This window comes from Pteropus alecto, unplaced genomic scaffold (genome assembly GCF_000325575.1).
Source record: "Pteropus alecto unplaced genomic scaffold, ASM32557v1 scaffold45, whole genome shotgun sequence".
Classification (NCBI taxonomy): domain Eukaryota; kingdom Metazoa; phylum Chordata; class Mammalia; order Chiroptera; family Pteropodidae; genus Pteropus; species Pteropus alecto.
In genome coordinates, this window is record NW_006442491.1 from 17,229,067 (window position 1) to 17,237,085 (window position 8,019).

Here is an 8,019-nt window from a genome sequence, read left to right on the forward strand (position 1 = left end):
TTATCCTAGTCCTCCTGCTTAATTAGGATTCTTGACAAAACCTCCCAAGCTGCACCCTACCCCTTTCCCCATTACTGTTTCAATCTGGAGACCCTCCTTGGCCAATCTAGATTTTAATGGCTAAGATTTAGTTAAAGAAAAAGCCTTTATGAAACATTTGATTCACGCTCTTTTCAATAATTGAAAGACATCCACTCTGCAATCAGTTCTTTCCTGATTTTATTTCCCCCTTTAGACCTCCAGGCAGGAGCGAGACTCTTCTGTCAAGCCTGACAGATCTCCTTCTCTCCTCACTCTGCCCCTAGTGCACAAATACCCACTGGCCCCCATTAAATCCCAATCAGGTTTGGAGAGAGCTGATTCCTCCCCACTTTCTTGCCTCCCAGGAAGAGTTAGGGATGAGCAAATCATTTATTGGAGTAATTCTGGGAGCTAAGGCAGAGTCATGGCTGGAAGCCACCCACTAACTAGAAACCCAGGACATCAATCAACCAAACTGATTTTTCTGCTACAGTAGCCATTTAAACAGTTAGCTTTGCTTGGGGCTTTGTCCAAAGTTACTCAACCAGTGGGTTCCTGGGCGATAAGTCACTGCAACCTCAATCCACTGTCTCTGTGTCCTGGGGCTGCCTCTTTACTCACTTCTCGTGAGGGGCTGAAGTTCATTTGTTGTATTCTAAAAAGAAGAGAGTCTGCACTGCTTGTGCACACGCTCTGGTTATAGTAGGAAGATGAAAAAGGAGCCTGAGGTCTGCTGGGACATCTATATACTTCTCATTTGACACCCTTCTCGTTAGAGCCGGGGGAGGGTTTTAAATTCATTTTATGCCGCCCTCTGCTGCTCCCCTTGCCTAACTGTAACGGATGAATGATCCAGCTTGTGGGGGTGGGGTGGGAATTAGGGGGACCCTTACAAGCCAGGTTCAGAGGGAAGTGAGTCCTTAGCCATACAAACCTCCTTTTCTCATTTTACATATGGGGAAACTGAGACAAGAGAGAAAAATGTGATTTAGTCAAGGTTGTGATTTGCTAGGTCTATGTTAAGGTTAGAACTAATCTCTCTGTGGCTAGCACTTTTTTCTAGGACCTAAGAGTGCCCAGCACATAGCAAGTGGCTTATGAAGCACAGTATGAAACCAGGAGGTCCTGGATTTGAATCCAAGCTCTGCTGCTTAATAGCTGCAATGAGAAGGTAGTTCTCTGAGACTCAGATTTCTCATCTGTAAAATAAAGGTAATAAGAAAAAGGTAAAATAGGGTTTTGTAAGCATTTCTTTATTCACACATCTATTCAAAAATGACTGAGTGTCTACTATGTGCCAAGGACTGTGTTGGGTACTTGGAATTTAACAATGCATAGGACACTTCACTACCTGTTCTCTTGGAGGGTGGCAGTCTAGTGAGAAAATTAGATGGCATATGCAGACAGACAGCAGATTTTCAATAATTGTTAAAAAGGAAAACATTTTCCTTTTGATTTTCACCTCTTTGCAAGTATCAGAAGGCTTGGGACATTGCCCCAGATCTATCAGTCTAGAAATGTTGATGAATTGAAGAGATTAAGTTATTTGAAGGTTCAGACCACACAAACCTTTGCGTTTTCCACTGTGTCTGGCCCCAGGATGTGCTCAGAAAATATTTGTTTGGCTGTACGTCTGCCCCAAGTTCTGGCTTCCACTGCCTTCTCCGCTGCCAGCCGATTGCTGTCCGTGGTGCTGAAAAGCAAATGTCTGCTACTCTGCATGAAGCAGCGCAGGTGCTGAGGCAGAAAAGGGAGCCCAGGGGAAGTGAGTAGAGAAGGGAAGAATGAGCCTACTTTTCACTGGCTATTAGTGACATCTTTATTTTTCCATGTCTTGGAATACAAAGCTTATACTTTTTTTCAGCTGTCACCACTTGGCACTTCTTGCTAGCTGGTAACACTGGGCAGATAGGTGTTCTTAATAACCACACAGGTTGATAATCTCTACAATGGAAGCCCATAGCCCTATAAAGCCTTATGTGAAATTGTTCTTAAAAACTGATGAACTCTTTTATCAGCCTCTTCTTGGGCATGACTATAGATGCCTCCCCTCAACTGATTTCATCCATGTCTGTCACCCAAGATTGTGGGCAGCTCCAAGTCAAAACTGGCTACAGGAAAAACAGAGAGAGATAGGGCCTGAGATTAACAGTCTAGAGCTGGGTGAGTGTTATAACTGGCAGGGTGAGTGCTTTCACCAGTATTTCATGTGATAATACGTTTGTTCATTCTATAAATATTTATTGAGTGTCTGCTATGGCCTTGTATTGTTGTAGGAGCTTCGGATATAGTCAAGTACAAGAAAGATAACATCTCTTGCTTCTTGGAACTTATATTCCACTGAAGGAGACAAATAATAGACAAATATACAAATGAATCTGCAGTATAATTCCAGGCAAGAAGATAGATAACGATATGGAATGTTCTGCTAGGTAAGATGATCATGGGAGGCTTCTTTGAAGAGGTGACATTTGAGGATTGTAAATTAATTAAAAGAATAAGAAATATAAATATTGGGGAAAGGCAGTGTTCCAGGCAGAGGGAACAACAAGAGTAAACGCCTTGAGGTGGGAACATGATGGCACATTTAAGGAATAGCAAAGAGACCAGAGTGAGTGAAGCAGATTTGTCAAAAGGACATTAGAAAATGGGTAAATACACCGAGACCAGATTCTGCGTCTTGAGGGGGATGAAGCAAGATGCTCAGAATAGAAAAAACACTTACAAAATGACAGTTACTGCTGCACCTGCCATGGATAAGCCACGACACTCTGGATGCCACTAGGGATGCAAGAATAATTAGAGTTCCTGCCTTTATAGATCTCGCCATGTCTAAAGATAAAATAAATGGAGGCCAGCGGGAGTTAGCAATGTACTATTTGTTCAGCCAACATTCCTGGGTACTTACTATGTACTCATAGACCATTGTCTAATGCAAGAAAAGAAGGAATGAGTCCCTAGATGGAACCAGAATGTTTAAAGGCAAGTAAGAAGCTCCAGACAACAGCAGGTGGGACAAAGCCACTTTCCTCTGATTCTTACCTGCTCTGTTCTTGAGAGAAACAACAATGGTCTAGAGTAGGAGACATTTCAGAGACAGCAGTTTTAGAAGACCTCATCACTGAGGCTCAGCTCCCAGAGAAAATCAGTGTGGGCTACTTTCTGCTGGACAGCATAGGGAAAAGAACTCACATTCCAGGCATCTTAGCTAAGAATTTTAGTTAGTCTTTATATCAGCTCCATGATGTGGTTAGAGTCTTCTTATTATTCCTATAATTAGACTCTCAAGTCCCTGAAGAAAATCCTGACAAACAAGAAGAGTTCTCCCCTCGCTGGTCCTAGGTTGCAAAGGAATTTTATACACATTGCCTTATTGCTGCTGGTCCTCAGCATCTTTGAGATGTTGGCAGAGTTACATTTATTCATTTGACAAATGAGAAATTGAAGCTTGAAAAAGTTAAACAACTTGCCCAGGGCCACAGAACGCTTAAGGAGATGAAATAGGACTCAGTCCCAAATTTGTCTAACCCCAAAGCCATTTGCAGTCCTAATTTTTTCTTAGATCTCAAACATGAAATTTATGTTTTGTTTTTGTTTTAAAATGACCAATCCCCTGGATGTGCAGAGTTAACTTTGATAATGGTATCACCTGACATCTCTGCCCCTTCCACAGCACAGTCTCTTAATTCCTCTTAATCCTCCCAACAACATTGGAAAGTAGCAATGTTGAGAATGATAATAGCTAGTATTCATCGAACACTGACTGTGCAGTAAGCACTGTCCTAAATATTTTACATAAATTAATTTAATACTTGCAACAAACCTATGAAGTACCATTATTATTGAAGCCCAGAGAGATCAAGTAACTTGCTAAAGATCACACAGCTAGTCAGGGGCATACCCAGGCAGTCTGGCTCTGGAGCTCTTATTCTGTTGATAAACCAGCCATTACCAGAGAGGTAAGCCACTTGCCCAGTTATACATAGTCCAGAAATGATGGTTCAGACTAGAATTCAGGGTCAAACCCCAGGATATTTACACTGCTTCATACTACCTTTCTCAGTGGTAAAGCAGAAGAAAGGAGAGAACCTGTTCTATGACATCTCCATAGAGGCACAGAGTGATTTAATGCTGCCAAGGTGCCCCATGGGAGTTTTATTTAAATGATGATCTGCACTATGCAGTTGTCTGATATTCTCTTCCACTTACGTCTCTCAAATGTGGAAACCATGTCATTCCATGCACCCTCCCCAGCTTGTAAATGCTTCACCAAGGAAGCTGAACCTTTCTGTAGGGACTTGGGCTGTTTAGAAAGCTCCCTCTTTAAGTGCCATTTTTCCAGGGACTTGTAAAGATGACTCAGAGAGGGAAAATCTCTATCATGGAAAATTAATCATTTTACAAGAAATGGGACCCAAGCTGGAGACTCAGAATTAGATTGTTAAAGGACCTTCAACAAGGGTTTCTAGGAGCCCTGTATTGTCACTGACCAGTTATTCAAAAGGAGGTCAGGTGCAAAGGTCTCCAGCTTCCATTTCTTGTAACTATTAACTCTCCTGATGTGTCACAGAACTGGGAGGGTGTGTTTGCATGTGTACTGCCATGGTTATGTGTGTTTTGTGAATTTAGCATGAGTCTGGGGCTGCTAGTGAGGATCTGTGTATTTTGTCTTGTTTGTATGTGTCCATATTCATGTATATGTGTGTGTATCAGTGTGTGTGTGTGATGTGAATCAATGTGTGTGGGTCTAAGAGTACTTGCTTGTCTCCAGGTGAATATTTCTGAGAACCTCTATAAGGGGGAGGAATTCTACATGTTTAGTTAGAAACCTACAAATATAGGTAAGCCAGGGTGATGGAAGCAGTTACAGTCAGGTCTTTTGATGCTGCTGTGATGTAGGAGAAGAAAAAGAAACGCAGGATAAATCACTATAAAATCTTATTTTTTTTTGCATCTTGAATTGAGGAAGATTAGCTACTATTAACAATAATAGCAGTTTATGAATGAACAATGGTATTGTAGAGCTAAATGTACTAGCTCTATTCGCCCAGCACCTCCTGTATGCACTTTTATATACGTTAGCTGCATTCTCGCCACAGCTCTGTGCTGCTATTATGTACATTCCACAGGGGAGGCAATGGTCTTCAGAAAAGTTAAGTAACTTGCATAAAGTCACACAGCTAGGAGGAGTAGTGCTGAGAAGAGAACTCAGGTCTGTCTGACTCAAGAGGCTGACATTTTCCCACTACTTTAGATTGCTATCCTTCAGCTGTACCGGCCCCAGCCAAGTCCCAGCCCTGGTGGGGTGAACCTCAGAATGTGAAGAAGAGGGTCTCAGGGTGGCAGGCTGAACAGATATAATGGGAACAGCTAAGTTCTAGGTCCAGCTGGCCACGCAGTGCTTGTGTGGCCTTGAGACAGTAGTACCTCCTCACTCGATCTGTGCCCTCATCACTCGAACGATGATTTGGATTCACTGGTCTGGTAGATTCTTCCCATTCTGACTTAGATATATGGGAACAGCTAAGTTCTAGGTATATGGGAATAGATATATGGGAACAGCTAAGTTCTAGGTCCAGCTAGCCACGCAGTGCTTGTGTGGCCTGGAGACAGTAGTACCTCCTCACTCGATCTGTTACCTCATCACTCAAATGATGATTTAGATTCACTGGTCTGGTAGATTCTTCCCATTCTGACTGTGTAGGCCACTGGGTGGGGGGCTTTGTGGAGTTCCCCACACCACTAAAGAGTGTTGACCTGGAAAAAATGGCTGTGTGTAGTGACATAAGAGGAATCTCAAGATGTGTGTCTGCTCAACCAAGGACATTCTTTTCTTTCCTTCCTGTATGTGGCCTGATATGCCAGCTTGGCCCACAGCACCCATTTCTACCTCCTTCTCTCATTGCTCTCTTGTGTGCCATCCTGGACTGCAGAGATGAAAGTTATTTTCCCAGACTCCCTTGCAGCAAGAGTTTTAGATGCCAGTTAACTAGACTTGTGTGAGGTTTAGAAAACAGAAATGAAATGGGTAGAGACTGTCTTTCTGTTTCTCTGGCTATTTCTTCCAGCAAGAGCAGTCATAGAGGTACGGGGCATCTCTGCAGTAGTATCTCACAGACCAGTCACCATCCCCACGAGTGTTGAAAAGTTGTCATGATGGTAGCATGGCGGTCCCCTGGTCCCACTTTCCAGATCCCTGGATCATAATATGATAGTAAGTTCTTGAACTCACTATTTGCAGGGATGGCCTCCTATTTGCCTACTTTCTGATTGTGTGGCTGATGGCCATGCAGTATTCTGAGAGCCATTCCTCAAGTCACAGTCTCCTCCTTCAACAGCTCTTCCATCCAACACCTTTTAAAATTTCTAATTTTCTATATTAAATCTCTTTTTGCTTTTAAAATCTTGGGATAGTTTCTTTCTTCTGCACTGAACACTGACTGGTCACCATTGTACACTCTTATACAGCCTTCAGAACCCAGCCTCAGTCTTTAGTTCCAGGATGACTTCCTTTATCAGCCAGGCTGACTTCGGTACCTCTCCTCTGTGATTCCACAATTGCCATGATCTCAGACTTCCTCCCATGGCACTGAAAAGAACTGTTCACTTTCTATCATCCCCACCAGACTGTGCTCCCAGAGGGCAGGGACTTGGTCTTCTCAGCCTTGCATCTGAGCGTTTAGTGGAGAACCCGAGCTATGGCAGGTACTCTGGGAGCATTTTGTGGAATGAATGCAGAAAAGGTAGCAACTCGTCAGTTCAATAGGATTTAGGAGAAATTGTTAAGATTTATAGACTGAGAAAAAAGCAATTTAATCTCCCCCTTTGGCAAAAAGAAACTTACTTCTTATTAAGAGCTATTATTAGGAATGAGTTACCTCAGGGAGCTCATGGGATGATGAGGGGGAGCTCTCAGATCAAGGGTCTCATTTCAGATCAAATATTTGGGATCTCTCTGTGGATCTGTCCTCCTGCTGATGCCCCGAAACTGCTCCTGAGGAATGATGTGTGTGATGAGTGAAAAGAGCCTTGGCTTTTGAGGCAGACCTGGGGTTTATATCCTGGCTCTACCACTTACCGGCTATATGACCTCAGGCAAGTGACTGCACGGCCCTGAGCTCAGTCTCCTCATTTACAAAGTGGAGTTAATGATATATCCATCATAGGATTGTTGTAAGGGGGTAAACGAGGTGGTTTAGGAGAAGAACCTAGCACCCGGCACGGACTTGATACATGCCAGCTGTGATGAGATTTCAGTGATTTGAGATTTGAGGGTTTTTCTTTTTCATTTGGGCAAAAATATTTCCCACCGCTGCCCTCTTGCTGGACTGGTGGCAGAGGTCAAGAGCCTATTCCAGATGTGAGGTCATAAATGTGAAACCTATAGTTCAGGATCCAGAACGCAGGAGGTGATGAGTGAATGGGTGTCCCTTCTTGCCAAGTGCTAGTTTTGGATCTTGTTCAGGGCTTGTTCCCAGGTGGCTTAGAATGATGGAGGAGTGTCATGGGCAGTTGTGACATAGCAAGCAGAAGGAGGCTCAAACTTGAGAGTAAGACAAAACTTGATTCATGTCCTAGCTCCACCACCTGCCTAACGAGCTACCTGGGAAGTCATTTCAACTCTCTGGGGCTCAGTTTTTTCATCTGCAAAGTGACACTTGCAATGCTTACCTCACGGGATTACTGAGAGCTTACTATAGATCATATATTCCTGTTCTTAGCATTGTGCTTGTCACAGGGTAGCATTCAGTAAAGAACAGAATTTATGCATTTGCTGCTGTTGGGAGTATCAGCTTGCCTCTGAGGTAATGGTTCACAGCATGGGCTTTGGAGGCAGATTAACTGGGGCTCTACTTCACCTATGAGCTGTGTGACCTTAGCCAAGTCACTATCTCTCTGAATCCAGTTTCTTCCTCTGAGAGAAGAAAGCAACCTATCTCAGGGGTTTACTATGAGGACTAAGCGAGGTGACACATGGAGACAACTCAGCAGTGCTGG